Source organism: Haliotis rufescens, unplaced genomic scaffold (genome assembly GCF_023055435.1).
Source record: "Haliotis rufescens isolate VD_foot unplaced genomic scaffold, xgHalRufe1.0.p SCAF_10, whole genome shotgun sequence".
Classification (NCBI taxonomy): Eukaryota; Metazoa; Mollusca; class Gastropoda; order Lepetellida; family Haliotidae; genus Haliotis; species Haliotis rufescens.
The window spans coordinates 5573226-5592391 of NW_025963780.1; the positions used below are offsets into that span (position 1 = coordinate 5573226).

General features: G+C 39.9%; 1 protein-coding gene and 1 long non-coding RNA gene across 5 annotated transcripts in view; one reads left to right on the forward strand and one right to left on the reverse strand.

Annotated features, from left to right (window-relative positions):
* Nucleotides 1-19166, reverse strand: part of LOC124148049 (PDF receptor-like) — a 257692-nt gene that overhangs the window by 135682 nt on the left and 102844 nt on the right. The gene's annotated exons all lie outside the window — the stretch shown is intronic.
* Nucleotides 834-2630, forward strand: LOC124148053. Its single transcript, XR_006862916.2, has 3 exons — nt 834-912; nt 1686-1921; nt 2470-2630. It is a non-coding gene; the product is annotated as an uncharacterized LOC124148053 (long non-coding RNA).

Here is a 19166-nt window from a genome sequence, read left to right on the forward strand (position 1 = left end):
TTAAACTATACCGACACAAAATATAGGATTTTATTAGAAGCGAACTATCATGCTGAAAATCCTGGAATGACATAATATGCCCTCTTTTGACTATTTTTTAAATCGTTCCGCCGAGCATGGCTCAAACAAATCTACACCAACACCCACACCCACACCCACACCCACACCCAAACCCACACCCAAACCCACACCCACACCCACACACTTCCCTGGGTCAAGAATGGGTCGATCATGTTTATCATCTGAATACCAGTTGTATGACTTTCTATATATATATATATATATATATATATATATATATATATACATATGGTCATTTCTGTTGATGACATAATGCATGCATGTTGACCAGCGTTGAGACGTGCTGTGTGTTGAAATGCACTCAGAAAAGTGACAGGAATGTGCCTGTAGGTAAAGGGTAAATTATCATCTTGTGGAATGCACAAAGATATTCGTGGTCCAGACGATAGGACAATAAAACATAATTCAATGTCCAGCCAGTGTTTTTTTATGATTGATGCCTCGACTTTTAATGCAGGTCATGCCAACCTGTCATAAGATAATTTATTGTGAAACAAAAACGGGATAACATTTTCCAATGTAGGAATAAGAAATGCAATTAATAAATCCAGAATATGTACCTGGGTTATTGCGTCACCATGACATTTTATCATATTTTGTAGCTACAATGTAAATCTATACAACAAATATGTCAGACTCTCTCCCGTGTGGGGATTCGAATGAAGGTTTATGTACCGGGACAGGATCCATCCCTGAGGGGCAATGTGGATTTAGTACTTTGTTGTTTGTGCATAATTGGCATAGTATTTTCTCTAAATGGTATATAACATCACAAATGCTATGAGTGGTCAAGACAACAGTCTGTGCCAAAGTGTCGAGACTACAAAACGTGTGAGTATTTTATTTTTTATTATGTCATCAGTACGAAACATTTTTGTGTGTATATATCCGTGAGTAAGTATTTAATGCACTTAAATGAGTTTATAATAATTTTATGTCAGTTGGACATGTGTAGCATATGCGTATAATTCAAGCAAGCTGGTCTCCTTCAGACGAAAATATTGTATTTTGTAAGAGGAAGAGAAAGAGAAAGAGAAAGAAGGCTTTGGGTAGGGGAAGCGGGGAAGCTGCGAGACAAATTATGGCATTTTTGTTTGAGGCACATAATGTCTTTTCCTACAATGAAGGCATATGTATATCTTTTCAGTTCGACGGGGGATACAGTATTTATTAGATAAAGGAATCCCCCTCCCAACACACATACACACAAAAACTTGATAACTTGAAATATAAAATATATATATATACTTGATAAAATATCAAATACAAAAGCAATGATGCCTATTAATACAGCTAGTATCATTATAGACTTTCTCGGGTGGTGGTAGCCTTTGATTCTCCATGCTTACTTGAAATCAGGTTAATCAATAAGATGAGTCTCTAAAGGCCATGTCAATCAGAATAGCACGACAACAAATCACTACACTGAGGCTTCAAGTATATCTCGTTAACAATTACCTTCAAGGGCATTACGTCTTTCACTGAACTGAATGTAATTTCGAGCATTCAACACACTTTCCCGTGCTTGCATTACAGAAGCATATTTGAAGTGGTAGTAACTATATCTTATACACTTGCATATACAATTTATGTATATATTTCAGAAAAAAACAAAATGCTTGGACAAATAATGGTTTTCCTCCTCATCACTGTTGCTATGACGACGGCGTTCTATCTGCCTTATTATGGATATGATGATGATTTTTATGACGATATCTACGACTTCGATGACTTCTATGACGATGATTTCTATCCATATCAACCCTATTGGTTCTTCGGCTAAGAGCCAACCATCTGCAAGTGCCAACCATTACTACTGGATGTCAAAGTGCTGAATAAGGTACGAATCATTTGGTACAGACAGTTGTTGGTGATTTCTTTTGAGGACATGTTCTCCCTCTGTGTCGAGGGCCGCAGATCACATGACATATTTCTTGTCTTCAAACATCTTTCTTGCATTCAACTCTTTCAGAAGGGCCGAATGGGACCCTGCTTAGAATATTTCCCAAGCACTGCTCGAACGTAAGTGGTGGCTAAATTGGACCGTGTTAGGTGAGGTGAAATTGGGTTAAACGTGGCATTGACCATTTTGGCACTAATGCCGAGCGCCAGGCAGGGTGACACCAAGTACCGTCTCTTAACGGGTTTTGCTATGGCACGGCCGGGGATCGAACCCCCGACCTTCTGCTCTCACAGGCAGACGCACTTCCACTGGATGAACGCGGTTTTAATAACATTAATGTATACATTTACATAATGAGAACCTGTGATTCAATTGAATATACATTGAAAAAGGACATGGCTGTTGGACCCATCTCCAACATATCAAAGTATAAATAATGTACTTTTCATGAATCGTTACATATATATTTTTTTCTTTTTCTCAAGTGTTCAACAACCCTGTCACTGACTTTGAGGATCCAGATTCAAGCATCGATCTACAAATATGGTTACAGGCGATGGAAGTATACTGCCATTACTCTGTCGCATTTATAAACAGTTTACACATGTATCACAAATAAATATTTTATACTTTCTTAAAAAAAAACCATTTTGACTTTTTATTATTTCCACGGCTGAAACTTCTTGTGTCAACTCGGACGAAAAAACATTTGTATGTATGCGTTTTGAACTCTTTAGAGTGGATGGTAGGTATATTTTGAGGCGACTGTAAGCAGTACGACATTTATATTCATATGAAGGAATTGGGTCTAAACAGTATTTCAGTTATATCAGAACGTGTCAGCTCGAGGATGTTTATCACTGACAATCATTGGATGGTGCTTTCAGATCTAGAATCATAAACAATGCCAACCTGGGATTCAAACCATGGTCATAGGACATGGCTGACACACACCTTGATCAGCGACCTTATCTGGAACCATATAGTTGCATGTGTGAACATAAACATTTATTTGTTACACTGTATATAATTTAATGAAACACTCTCATGATGTCAATCACACGATTGTCTGGTCCTCGATTATTTATATATAGCGGGAATAGTGCTAGTATATTCACTCACTCACATACCAATTCAATCAGTTCCGGCAAATCAAGTCATATTCGCATCAAGGGCCTGCATAACAGTAATCCTGATAATATCTTTTTCAAGCACCATATCAAATAGACCATATCCGTGTACCATCAATTTCAATACGTTTTACTGACAGAGGTCTGTGCCCTGTGACAATATACACAACACAGTATAGCTATAGAGGAAACCATCTTCCACCAGACAAAAGCCAATACTCTTAATCTAACACTACCATCTATCATCCACAATGAAATCTGACAGCAAGAATATGGAAGGCGGGCAGGGATTTTCTCCGAAGCTAAATATAGACATTCTTCCGACAAACATCCATTCATCATCCTGCTCAGCTAAGAACTGACCAATCTGATTCGGGTATGAAAAATCCAATATCATGGTAAAAAGGATACACTGAGTGTAATGCTTCTGAGATCCCGAAGCAATACCGCTGAGTGTCTGGTAGACCGAAATAACATGTTATTGCTCTACTTATTTAAGCAAGATCGCCTCTTTGGGACTATTGATCACTAAACCGGTTTTCTTAAAGTACATGCAGTCTGTATTTGGTTTTGCAATGCAACAGGAAGTTTAAGAAATAGTTGAAGGGAAATAGCGTTGATACATAACTTATAAACGTTTGAAAAATGCATGAACTGTATCAAATGACTCAAATTACCCACTGCAACAGAGTGGTTGCCTTGGGAATGGTCCCGCTCTATTAAAATGAAGGCCACCTGAAATGCAGTATTTCCGAAAATGGATTATCATTATGGTTGGGGTCCATTTTGGGTCCATATCATTTACACGGATCAGTTCAAAGGGAATGCGACAACACATCTCAACATTTGAGTCTGACATGTTTAATTTGTATGCGCGCTATTTCAAATGTACAGACAGTAAAGCTTCTTTTCCTATTAAGGGCGGTGGGGTAGCCTAGTGGTTTAAGCATTCGCTCATCACTCCGAAGACCCGGTTCGATTCCCGACATGGGTACAATGTGTGAAGCCCATTTCTGGTGTCCCCCCCCGTGATATTGCTGGAATATTGCTAAAAGCGGCGTAAAACCAAACTCACTCACTCACTCTTTTCCTATATTTGTCATTGTTCCCTTATTCATTTCCTTCAAATTATATGTCATCAAAGTTGAATAGAATATTATATAAATGAATTATGTGGTGATTTAGGGAACGGAGTTCAATAAAAAAAACACTGAAGTATATTTTTGGGCATCTATAAGTTGCAAAATCATAAGAAGGTCCATTGTACGATTCCGACTATATCAGGAGTATATGGTTATGAATCGCTATAAAACAGTTGTGCTACCAGGTGTTCGCGAAAACTGTTCACCTGAAATGCGGTATTTCTGAAATGGATTATCATTAAGGTGGTTGTCCATTTTGGGTCCAAATCATTTACACAGATCAGTTCAAAGCGACATTTTTAACTTGGTCACAAATACAATCAAATATGGTGATGTATAGTTGACCCGCTTTACGCTTTATAAGCTTTTAAATGACCGGATATTATTTTCACTTGGTTGCAATGGATATAGTTTCTATTGTTTTCATACATATTTTGTTTATTTTGGGAGCTATAATTTCATTCTTGTGAGTGAGTGAGTGAGTTAGTTGGGTTTCACGCCGCTTTTAACGGTATTCCAGTTATATCGCGGCGTGTCAGCTTAATGTGGGAGGAAAGTCCGAAGTGATGCAGGTCTCACACGTTTACCACTTCGGTGAAACCCACGAGCACGGGAATGGTGCTGACAAACCTAGAAACATAATCGTGGCTAACCGGGACTCGAACCCACAATCATAGGTTTCTGGCGTGTCCAGGGGACGCAACTCTGCAGTGCGAATCGCGGTGCCTTAGACGACCGGGCCACCCGTGCCCCTTATTCTTGTGCCTTCTTTTTACTCTAAATCTGCTTGAAGTGCCACTTAATACTAACGTCCTGTGTTATTGATAACATAAACAATCTCTCTGGATTATTATACTCCCTAGGGCGCTGAGAATTATATTTGTGTGCATAGCTCATATGCCACGATTTCATTGAAACGTTCGTCAAAGAGTAGGTCACCGTAAATTCCACTTCTACTTCTCCTGCCACTACTCCTTAAGAGAATTTTCAAATTGGTTCTACTGTGGTAATTATAAATGTAGGTCATTTGTTACTTTAAGACTCCATCAAGATATTAGTCAAAAACCACTGAAGATGACCTTATTGTCCCTGAAATGTTACGTTTGTTGACCCGTCATTAGTGACGTTTTATGTTCGTTATCCTGAATCAACTTAAAACGGTTCACTGATAAAGCGCTCCCTTTATAGAAACCAAATGCACTTCCATATGAAACAGTCATCGGAAATATCCTTGACAACAACCGAAGCCCTCTCTTGGCTCTTTCAGACAGAAAAGAAACCACTTACAAAGTGCTCCTTCTTTCATACTGATTGGTATCCCCAAATAGTTTTTTCTTTAAGCAGAAATATTCATTGAACAGTTTCGATGAAGTACGGGAAACGTACAGTGCGTGTGTAAAACGCAGGATATCTATCAACGACAGACCTACGATACATATTAAATCATTACCTCCCACAAAAACCTGTAACCGACAGTGTTAGTTTCCACACACGCCCGTGGGGATCCCGACAGAACCTCAGTTCCACAAGCATTTCTCACAAAAGGTGGTTAACATTAGGAATGAGTGGGCACAATGCGTGGCATGTCTGATTAGGTGTTATCCAACACCGATCACATGGAACGTTGCTCATGCTAACGTCAATGATGTTGCCAAGCCCAGATCATGTGTGAAATTAAAAAAATGAAAATAACAAAATATCAGTCTGACTAAGACTAAATGAAAGCAAATAAGCATTTCTAAAATTAAAATGACTCGACGCCAGTTCCAAAATAAAGCTGGTTTAAGAACGTGCGCATACCTGTATTTGCTGGCTACCAGGTTTGGTAGGACGGGATAATTTTTGTTGTTTGGTCTTTCCGGTCACCGGGTAGTTATACTGTGTTACATTAACCTCATGAAGACACACCGAACGGTACTTATTGGTCTCTAAGGGGTGTTATAGCATGACGTATAGCATGACGGTCGTTTTTAAGACAGGTTATTAGACGTGACGTTTACCACTTTTGGTAGAGCCACGAGCACAGGTATTGTGCTGACAAAGCAGGAATTAGGTATTCGAACCCGTTAGAGTATTGGATTCTCACACACCTAGAAGTTGTAAGGCGCCCTGGGGCTTCATTGCCATCATTGCCCTCAAGTTCAGTCGACAACGGCCCAGTAGATTTATATATGTACTTCTTCCAAATAATGATCATAAGATCCGGATACGCCCGTGGGACGCTACTCCGGGATCTAAGAGATTTAGCAACTCACGCCCATGTCAAACAATAAGCAACCAATAAATAAGTCTAAATATACTTATCAAAACTATCGTCAAGTAAAGACATTGCTTTGTTTATTTTGTGACCGTGACATAGTTAAATAACAAGCATCAAACTGAGAAAACTATTTCACTGATCATAATAATCATCTGCTCATTGTCCATTGTACGATTCCGACAATATCATAAGCAGGTGTTTATGAATCACTATCTGACAGTGATGATACTAAGTGTTCGTGAAAAGATAAGCGTATCCTGCTCTGCCGGTGGTACCTTACACAAACACATGCAAAGGCAAGTCAATTGTTCACCTGAAATAGCACAGGAACATAAAGTACAATGTACAAGTCAAAATTGGGAGTAGCATGAGATAATATTTTTGTCACTGATGCGTCAAATTTGGAAATATCCTCCACATGTCAACATTAAAACATTTAGAGACCTTGGGAAGGTTTTGTTTGATGTAACTCTGATCGAACAAATTTTGAAAAATCTCTTTGAAATCTTCGTGGGAAGAGCATGCTCTATTGCAGCTCAAAAGCTGTGAAATGTTGACACCGAGGCCTGGAGCTTCGGGAATATTGCTCGTCATTAAAGGGAAAGTTAAAGTCATCCCACTTGACAAACAATGTTGTGGTTACTTTTTGTCACCTTGAATCTTTAAAACAAGCATCAACATCTCTCAGATCCCGTGTACACCCGGGTTAGAATGTGTCCCCTGCGCCTAATTGGACGTCGTGAGAGACGAGTAAATTTGGAACCCCTGTAGATTTCGAGCTGGTTTGTCGGATCCAGATTCGATTATTTTTCAGACTGCCGTCTTTTAGCTGTAATATTGCTAAGTACGGCATAAAACAACAATCACACACATTCTGTTATTCTGAGACATGTTCCGATGTATAAAGTGCGCTGACAAATACGGTCATGATAGACGGTCATGATACGCCCACTACACCTGAAAATACACCAGTGTACAATTACAGGTATGTCAGACACTGAGTCATAATGGCGTTGTACATCTAACATTAAAACTCGAAAAACACGTACAGGTTTACAGACATTATGAAACTACGTGTCCAATGACATCTATTTTACGACTTTACCCTTTGAAGGATGGTTTGAGTGATTACGTTATGGTGGGATTATGGCGTTTCTCGTGCAATTACGAAGGGCAGAAAAATGGTGGACAACCAACGTGGGTTTAGGGCTGATGAGGGTGCTGTAGGGTTTGGGAAAATTGGGATATTTTGGAGAATGAAAAAATCGGCAAGTTATACTGTAAACATTATGTTGCCCTATGATGAAAAAAAAGGTTTCTGATCTACTGTGTGAGACAATCTGTGGAGCAGGAGAAATAGAAACGAGATCAGTTTTATCATATGTTTCATATGAGTGAGTGAGTGAGTTGGGTTTAACGCCGCTTTTAACGGTATTCCAGTTATATCACGGCGTGCCAGCTTAATATGGGAGGAAGCCCCGAAGTGAAGCAGGTCTCAGACGTTTACCACTTCGGTGAGACCCACGAGCACGGGTATGGTGCTGACAAACCTAGAAACATTATCGCAACTCTGCACAGCTAATCGCGGCGCCTTAGACGACTGGGCCACCCGTGCCATCGATTTTCAAATGAAAACATCTTAAATTAGTGTTCTATAAACATGAATTGTACTTGAACCTGTTCAGTACTCATTCTTTAGTCTTATTCTTTATATAATTTGATTTAAACTTGCAATAATTGAACCAATTTAATTTTAACACACATGCCCACCCATAGCTTACGTATTTACAAAATGTTGCCGTAATGAGTGATGGATAAATAGAAATCATCAAACTTATAAAGTGTTCATTCAATGTACAATTACATGTACATAACAAATTACTCGGTATACTTTCTTTTGCCCCTCAGCAACAATGGTAAGTAAAAACTATGGCACAGTATAACAAGATACATGTACACCCCCTTATATTTACAACTTTAAATTTGAAATTGCAAATAAGACTGGTCTCCCAGCCCGTCCTTAAACAAGGCGCCTTTCTCAATGTGATTAGATGCAACCCTGCCTCGCGCATCTGATATGCCCCCGTATTATCGTGTAACTCTACAGTCATTCAAACAATTATCAAAAATATAAAAAACGATTTGTAGACATGTGTGAAGAGAAACAGGTTTCGATACATGACATGCCTCGTTCTGCATGGAGGTCGCTGTGACTTGCTTTGACCTTAAGGCTAGGCCAAGACTGACCGAATGTGCCATTATTCCGCCAGGTGTTTCTTTTGAGAGGAGATGTTTCTCAGATGATAATTTGTTATTCGGAAACATACCAGTGAAAGATGTATGGGTGCATTTTTCTTTCCTTCAATCGCGGAGAACACTCCGCACTAATTGCTGTAATATAACAGATAAGAGAACCGCTACCTACGAATTATGTATTCATACGCCATCCTGTTATCTCACAGTGACGTCTTTTTCAACGTATCATACGGAAATATGCAAATTCTACATGAGAAATGAATAGATTACTGTACCAGTCTCCACATGAACTCGTGACTAGTTGCAAAATAACGGTATGCAAAGGCGACTCGCTTTTGGCCAACCGTTTAATAAAATGAAGGGGCGGAGAAATGCGTGTGTCGGGGGTTGCGGTGCGGGTCGCTGGGCGGAGTGCAGTGCGGGGTGCGGTTTTTGGTTTGAGATAGAACACTTCTTTCAGTCAGCTGCAGATCGTCAAGGCATACAATTATTTTCACCGAAAGGAGACGTATTAAGTGAACGCAGTTTTTACTTAGTATCTTATTTATGTAAATTATTTATTTTCATTTTTTTATGGGTAGTCGGGTGGTTTATGATAATTGAATCCCACCCTAAATTACCAAATGGTTATCCTCTAAGGTATCCTTCGTTCATAGTTTCTTCAAGACATATTTACAATTCTTCTTGGGTTTACTAGGTAACGCTCCGTCTCTCTTAGAATTGACTGATAAAGGTTGCCAACGTCATAATGGCCTTGTGGTCTTGGTGCTCCCCTACTAACAGTCAAAACGGCATTGTGACTTATCACATGTCCGAGCTGGTTGCCCATTGTTATTCTCAAGTATTCAGATTTGGTCTCTTTTGAGAACAGTGGTGGTTATTTTGAGATGTGTTGGTAATTACTTCCTGATTAATGCCTTTGGTAATCCGTACGCAGCTCAGACGATGACGTCAAGCAGTTTCATTTGAGGATGTCGGGAAGATACGAAGAAATTCGAGAAGACGCGAAGAAATCCGGAAAGACACGAAGACATCAAGAGACATCGGAAATCGCGCACCGCGTAAAAAGAAGGATGAACGTTTTTCAGCCCTCTAAAACACAACGCCTACGATGACAACCATTTGTTGACGTTTCACGGCAGACTTCGTTTGTAAGGTATCAATCTCACGGCATGCTTGTGATCTGTCCCTCTGGTTTTACATTTCCCATAACAATGGCCCCACATCCTTATCTATGTTCAATGCCGTATGAAAGTCATATAACATTTATACCAACGCCCACGTGGAGTTTAAAGAAGTGCAGCGAGTTCATACATCATTGTATTCGGAGTCAGGATGCTAGGGATGGGCAGGTTCTCAGTATCATCAGCTTAATTGAACGTTCAAGCGAGGGACAGACCAATTAATATTCTGGGATGGGGGTTATAATAATAATAATAATAATAATAATAATAATACAAGTGATATCAGCACAGATCCCCAATACTCCTTACGCACCTCCTTTACAAGGATGACCTTGAACTTATTGCCAATGGAGGATCCACACTGAAAAGACTAATTCTCCTTGTCGTGTCATTTTCTTATGATATCGGCATGTCCTTTGGACTCGACAAATGCAACAATCTTCACCTGAAGCGTGGCAGGGAAGAAGAGGTAAGATCAGTCAGTTTACTTGGGGGATGAGTTTTCGATCATCTCGTTGAAGGTCTGGCCTACACGTACTTAGGGATGCAAGTTAGGGACAAACTTCGGGCAGAGTACAAATGTAGACTTAAGAAAATCTGGAGTTCTGAGCTGAACGCACGCAATAAAGTTAAAGCTACAAAAATTAAGCTGTACCCGTCCTTTCATATTCCTTTGGAGTTGTTGATTGGACGAAATAAGAAATTCAGGGTATTGACACCCTCACACGAAGAATCATGTCAGAAAACAGATCCCACCACCCTAGCTCTTCCCTCAATCGCTTATATTTACCAAACATAATGGGAGGGCGTGTTGTGATTAACTCGGAGGCTCTTCGTGACAGAATTATATTATGCACGTTTGGACACATTTATTTGTCTGATGATCCTCTTGTGAAGCATGTCAAGAATCATGATGAACACAAAGCATTTCACAGTTTTCTCAAACGAGCCAGGGATGTGGGACATAATCTCAATGTCAATGTTGATTTTGTTGATGGTTGTGTACTCCTGGACGGTTCAGAAATGAGTGTCAACCAAGCGAAGAGCCATATCAAATCGGCCCAGACTTTTTCAAGGAGAGGCTTTCTGAACGACCACTGCATCTAGTTTATGTGCAGTGTGTTGAGAAGATCAGCAATCCTGCAGAGTCCTTTGCTTGGATGAAGTCGTCTGGCCTGAAAAGTGAAACAGAAGGCTTTCTGTTTGCTGCTCAGGACCAGTCACTTCCAACTCGAAACCGTCAATGTGTGATATTGCATCAAAATGTGAATATGAAAAGTAGATTATGTAAATGAATTTAATGAGACTGCCCAACAGATTGTCCGTGGATGCCCAGCTTTGGCACAAACACAGTATCTTAAGCGACATGATGAGGTGGCTCGATCATTTGATTACAGTCTTCACAATGCTTGTGGTTTTTACACAGAGGTCCATCTATGGTACGTCCCGGAATATGTAGAGGGCGTCATGGAAAATGATGAGATACAAAATCCATTGGAATAGGCTCGTATACAGCCTCAGACATATCCAGGCCAACAAACCTGATCTTGGCCGTTTTGATAAATCCAATGAAATTATTTATATCATTGAAGTTTCTGTCCCTTTTGACAGTAATGTGATTGACAAGATTGAGGAAAATCATGGCAAATATGCAGACCTTGCTTTCGAAATGTAACGCTTGCATCCCAAGTACCAAGTTGTCCGACTCCCCATTGTTCTCGGTACCTTAGGTTTGGTACCTCCCAATCTGTTGAGTAACATCGGGAGAGTACCCGGGTTTGCTATCAGGAATAAAGCCCTTCTTACAATCTGGGTAATGCAGAAGGCTGCAGTTTTGGGGAGTCTTCACATTCTCCGAAACGTTCTTGGTGGGTTTGACTAGGCAGCGCTTCCTGGTCCCATTCGCTGTCTGGTTGTTTGGTTAGTTGGTTGTTTAACGCCCCACTCAGCAATATTCCAGCTATATGACGGCGGTCTGTAAATAATCGAGTCTGGACCAGACAATCCAGTGATTGATATCATGAGCATCGATCCACGCAATTGGAATCGATGACATGTATCTACCAAGTCAGCGAGCCTGACCACCCGATCCCGTTAGTCGCCTTTTACGACAAGCATAGTCGCCTTTTACAGCAAGCATGGGTTGCTGAAGACCTATTCTGCCCCGGATCTTCACGGGTCCGCTGTCTGGGCTGCGTGTAGAGGGGGCAAGGGCCCTGAGCTGATGATGAGCCTAACCAGCCTGACTGTGCCAGGATCACCCAAACCCTATTTGCTACATTTTTTATTTTAATCTGTAAATAATTATTATTATTATTATTATTATTATTATTATTATTATTATTATTATCATCATATCCTGAATCGTGACCTCTGCGCTGTACACGGAAGCAAATGCCAGCACGTAGGGTAAGGGTAGGGTTGAACGGAGAACGGGAGGCGGTGTATATTTTCAACAAATTATCTTTTTTAAAAGAAATACCAAACATTACATTGTCGATGCCTAAGGATTTTGTTGAATGTTTGTCAAAAAGCAATCTGAGTTTCAAGTCTTTTTTCTGGCCGAGTGTATCTAAAGACTGCTGCGGTACAGCTGAACTGTTGCTTATTGTGGTGTAAAACATCATTTACACTACTACTCAACCTGTCTAGACACGTATGGTTAAAAGGAAAACAAGGCAATAAAGTTTTAGAAATATAATGGTTGCTAAATAAATTGCTTTGAACAGTGAAAAAGGTCCTTGAATAAAATGGTATTGAGTACCATAACAAACCGCATCATATCTGAAAGTGACCACTGGGGTTGGAGTGAAAAGAAAGTAGAAAGTACTAAATAGAAAGTAGAAAGTACTAAGTAGAAAGTAGAAAGTACTAAGTACAAAGTAGAAAGTACTAAGTAGAAAGTACATGTAAAGAAACTACATGTTGCTCACGCCAGACTGTCTGTTGTTTGAAGCAAAGGTATTATTTGGACAATGTATGACGATGGAGTGGAGATCCGGGTTAGAATTTGTCTTCAGCAACCCATGCTTGTCATGAGAGGCGACTAACGGGATCGGGCGGTCAGGCTCGCTGAGTTGGTTGATACATGTCATCGTTATCATCATGTCAGTTAAGTAGATCTAAGTGACATCAATCACGGGATTTTCTGGTCCAGATTTGCAGACCGCTGTCATATAATTGCAGAATGTAGCGTTACACCACAAACAAACACACAAACATATGTAGTGAAATCTCGTCAAATAAAACAGTAATGCGATATTGACACATGCCCGTGATTTGTCAATCCGGAATAAAGATTTCGGCCGGATTAACGAGTCTTGACCGTACAGTGAAAACGTTAATCGATCCTTACATTACCGTTTCATGTGATGTCGTTTTGTTGAATACCTTTCCGGATTAAAACTGTTTTTTAAAAAAGTAATGTCCAATCATTATGAATTATGTAGACGCTCCAAATTGTTTGTCTCCTAACACCTAGTCTTCTGGATTAACGAGTTCATGATTAACTTCAAATTGTTCATTTGTTCAAATTCTAAATTATCCCTCTTCATTATCCCTCCAAGAACGTGTTTAATGCCGTGCTATGGTTACCAAGTGAGACATGTATGACTACATTACATCAAATATATGTCTCACGACGAACACTGATTGTATATGATATCTAGCCAAGCGCCTGTAAAATATACACTCTTGTTCTCCATACAAACGTTGATTAACTTTGAAGTATCGACCAATGCGCCCCTGGAGTGGATTTTATGTCAATCTTTGATTTCATTCAAGCCCATTCGGGTCCATTCGGCTTATTCCGTTACCTTCATTACACCTCGGGCAGCAAAGGAGGAGTGATATTGCATGGTTTCCCTGAAAACCGCATTCCGAGCTATCCATCCGCGTATAGTTCGTAAAAAACATATTGGCGAGTTCGTGATAAAGTTTTGTGGTTAATAGAATAAAACTGAAATCGAGCAACATTTATGATAATGATAACCAACAGTTTCCGATATGTTATGTGTAAGTCATGTGATCTAGTTAAACAAGAGAAGCAAGTTCAAATATGGATTCCTCAAGAACTGTGCGTTTATTGCCTGTCCGTATCATACCAAAAGACGTTAAAGATAGTACTTGTTGTTTCCCTGACTTGCGTTCACCAGTATGCTCTGTCTGAGTGGAGTATCCATTTTAAACATGGACATTGTATCTCGGTGGGCTGGCACAATAAAAGCCACACACACATACGCACGAACGCACGCACGCACGTACGCACGCACGCACGCACGCACGAACGCACGAACGCACGCACACATGATTACCAGGACAGGCATAACGTTTTGAGACAACCCACTGATGACCAAATAACACGGAGCAACAAACCACACTGGACATTTCAAGCACGTTTGACCAGCCCGGAAGTCATGCATTTCATCGATGCCGATGGCTATCATTACGACAAAGATCGATACCACTTTCACTCCGAAGAATACAGATTGGCATGGAATTACTGATCACCATGGAATTGCATCAGAAACATCGCGTGCCATGCTAATCATGAAACATGCTTCCGTAATGTGTCAACTTGTTTAGAAGGCGTCTCAGCTCGCCAACCGCAATCAATACGTTGTATGTGATAACAGGCATTCTTGCCATGGCAATTACGACTGGAAAATGGTTGACGCGTAAAAAAAGCGTGTTTAGAACTTTAAAAATATAAATAGACACAGGTAACGCACAAGACGTTTATAGATTGTCTATGTAGTAATTACATACGTGCGTGGGTGCGTTCCTACGTAGGTACGTAAACAAAGGTGACAATTGCAACATATCATAAGAGACCACACATGTTTTTATACGCATTTCCCAATTTACTTCGACCGCCTCCGTGGCATAGTGGTAGAGCCTCCGCCCGGAGAGTGGAAGGTACGATTTTCGAACCCCGGCCGCGTCATACTAAAAGATGGTACTTGTTTTTACCCTGCCTGGCTCTCAGCATTAAGGGTCTAAAACAAGGACTGATCAGCTGGGAGTCAGTACACTGGTTCTGAGTAGGGTATTCATGTTGAACTGCGGCATGGTATCTCAGTGAGCTGGCACTATAAATCGACATCAGTCCAGACAAGTACACGCAGCCACACACACATATACACACACCTGCATGCACGTCGCTATATAAGTGCAATAATCTAGGACGCAACGTTAAACCCAATTTCTCCCACCTTAATTTACTTCAGTGTGTGAATATATGTCTTATACTTCGATTATCATATAAGAATGACATAATTAATCGCCTTGTGTGCCTCCGTGTCATAAATGTCGTACAAAAGGAACACAATATGGATTATGAAAATATCTATATTCCAAGTATACTGAACAAAGCAAGTTAGGGATCATGAATATTTTCCTGGGATATGTGTATGAAATTTGGCGCAGTCTTCATGACAAAATAATATTTCCAAAATATCCATAACCCCTAAATTATATTGTCCAGTATATATGGTATAAGCGACAGGGAAAGACAGACGGGTGATACTTTATATGTACTCCCAGTGTGCGTGCAAGGGTCAGAAATAACTTATGAAACACGGACAGAGTGGAGATTTACATGACAGTGTACATTATTAGCAACATTGTAAAAATAACATGTCATTACTTTTTTTGGAGCCATCACTTTTAGCCGCCTCCAAACTATATTGTGCTTCTTGCTTCTTGCAATTGAACATGTATACCAGTACATACAACTGATGTAATTTGAACTTTGTACATGTTATTCATTTATATCAAATATCATGGCACCATGTTTATTGTTACTTGATAACGAAGCGTTATACAAACTGAACCTATTAATTATCCTTTCAAAACTTTGGCTTAATTTTGTTCCTCTACAAAACTACTTCTACATCGTGAAGTGACGGCGGACATTGTTATTTAGGTATTTCACATTTCTAACACATGCATAACCATGCAGATTACCATCTCCTAAATCCCTAGATGTTTCATGTAGGACTGTTCCTACCCATATCCTGCCTGGAATTCCATCTCCAACCAAGATCCATTTCTTTCATCGCCTACATGCCACTTTATGTATTGTAAATTGTAAATTTATTTGTAGCGATTGTCAGTGGCGGTAAATGATTGAACTGCGAGAAACGCAGTGAACAGCAGCGATAGGAATATAGGATTATCGCCCTCGAGTAAACAGGATCCTGTCATCTTCCAAAACTATAGTTGATGCAAAGAACGGAGATAAGCCTGTTTCAAGTCTTTCGACAGAGACTTTTTTCTGGACATTTATGAGTGCACTTACATTCATTATACAACCTACTGCTTTTTTATGCTGCCACGTATTGGATCCACGGTACTGACTGACTATACCTGTGTGTTTAAATATTAGTTTTTGATTAATTATTGGTTTCGCGTGGTCATTTACTGAATTTATAATTTCGTGCAAACCGTTCCTGTAATTCATTGTGGAAAACACCCCGTAACAATACACTACCAAAGGAACCTTCTATATCGTGCATGGAACTTTCTGCATCCTTCATGTAACTTTCTTTATCCTATCTTTCCCTCCTACATGACACTTTCTATGTCTTACATTGAACTTTCTATTTCCTACATGAACCTTTCCGTTTCTTACATGGAACTTTCTGTATCGTACATTGAACTTTCTATTTCAAATATGGAACATTCTGGATCTTACATCTAACTTTCTTTATCCTACACGGATCTTTCTTTACAAATATGGATCTGTCTACATCTTTATCCTACAGGGATATTTCTTTATCCTACATCGATATTTCTTTATCCTAGCTCTTTATCCATCATGCCACTTTCTATACCTTACTTTGAAATTTCTTTATCGTACAGGGAACGTTCTGTATCCTGCGTGGACCTTTCTATTTCCTACATGGATCCTTCTGTATCCAAAATTTAATTTGCTATACCATACATGGACCTTTCTGCATCGCACTTGGAGCTTTCTATATTCACATGTAACTTTCTATACCCTGCATGTAACTTTCTATATCCAAAATAGAACGTGCTATTTCCAACATGGAACTTTCTAGATCGTACATGGACCCTTCTATATTTCCTACATGAGCTTTCTATATCCTACATTATAAAACGTTCTGTATTCTACATTGAACTTTCTATGTCCTTGGTGGAACTTTCAATATCCTACATTTGATCCCATATTATTTCGTTTCATGTCTTCTATCCTTCAATGTAAATGTTACAAGGACGTCATGTGACATTTCCACACTGCACAATCCTTGTTTTGAAATATTACTTTGTTGCGAAAGACATGTTTACATGATCATACGACCGGGTCATTTCAAGTTCAAACCTTTTTGACGTCAAAATGTGTCATTTTACACTGTATTAGTATATTCGTTCCCAGAGAGCTGTATCGAAAAATGAAAATGACACAACACGCCATTATGGCTGTCCCTTGATAATGTCGGATGCCAAAACATATATAACTGAAAGTGGATTTGTGTATTTGTGAAAGGACAGGAAGAAAGGAGCATGTCATGTTTACGTATTACACTTCAACGTGGAGATTACAAAAACAGGAAAACTACTCAATGTACATGTACATGCTACTAATTTAAGCTCACGTGTTGGGTGACAGTCCAATCAAAGAGATAAGACAACGAACGGACTTTCGAGGGGCTCCTTTGTGCATGCTGTAGCATCGCTGGGGCACTGGCGCCCTGTTGTCTTAGGGGCCGAAATACGCTGGGCTGGATTGGCTCCAATATTTGAATCCCTTGGTTATGGTGCCTGTTAGCACTATACTCATACTCGTCGGTTTCACCAGACGTTGTAAACGCCTGAAACCTGTATCAGCACGGCGTTTCCCCATAAAAAATACTGACAGGTGGTGATATAACCTAATAATGTCCAATGTGGCCCCTAAATCACTCTCTCTTTCCGTGCTAGATAAAAAAGTCGAGACACCCGGTGCTGCCCGGGTTGCTATGAGTCTGTTGTATGCATAATAGTAAAAGCGACAAACGTTTTCCGTGACCATAAGAAATATCTCATAAAAGCAGGGTATATTGTACGATTACTATATCAAAAGGATGGGTCCATGAATCACTATGAAAGAGTGATATACCAGGTGTTCGCGAACAAGTGAGTAATATCTGCCCCAACGGTGGCACACCTTACCAACGCATGCAGAAGCAAGTGAAGTGTTTGCACCAAAACATAAAGTGGACATTTCTATTTTGTCTTCTATCTGAAAGCTTATGCAAACTACAGCCGCTAGCGTAGCATCGCGAAGTTGGAAGTTTGATCACATTCCACTGTGCTGAAGAATCTGAAAATACTTGTCCTGTTGTACTACGATAAGAGTGGTTAGTAGGGTGTACGGCTTTGTAGGAGCTGCATGGACTTTAACCAACCTTGAGGTCGTAAAACCCCGTAAGATACCACTCATGCGTATTGGGCAGGTGATTCAATAACACCTTATGCTCCTCAAAGGCCGAGGGCTGTGGGGTAGGCTAGTGGTTAAAACGTTCGCTCGTCACGCCGCAGACCCATGTACAATATGTGAAGGCCATTTCTGTATCCCCGCCGTGTTATTGCTGGAATATTGCTAAAGCGGCGTAAAAACATACTCTCTCATTCACCCCAAATGGTCGCAAGTGACATCATATGGAATCCTGATGGCGGTGAAACATTTGAAAAGGTACTCAAATAACTATTACGGTAGAGCACGTAGAAAACTTTTCAGAAGAAAATCGGTTTTAATTTAGTTATTTCAGAAGGAATATTTCACTTTCAAAATAAAAGAAAATGTATTGTTTCAGGAAATTGATACAGGACACCTTTTCACAAATAGCCATTTTATATGAAAATGCACAGTTAGTGGTGCTTATTTTTCTTCCAGGTGTATATATAAACTGCATTTGATTTGAATATATAACCGGCCACACAGTAACACTATCTGATCAAACTAGTGCCTTTCTGGACTTGCTCGTAAATTCGTAGGAAATGAATGCAGATGTGCTGGTCGGTATGCGTATCTCAAGGAGGTTTCTGTCTGGTCTCTTTGGAAAGTATCCAAGGCTCAGTACATAAGGTGGATATTCATGAATTTTCATTGTTCATTGACATCGGTGTCATTAGCATAAAAGATACATCGATGTGTGGCATTTCATAGGCAGAGTTGGACTATCGATACTGAATAATCAGATTGCG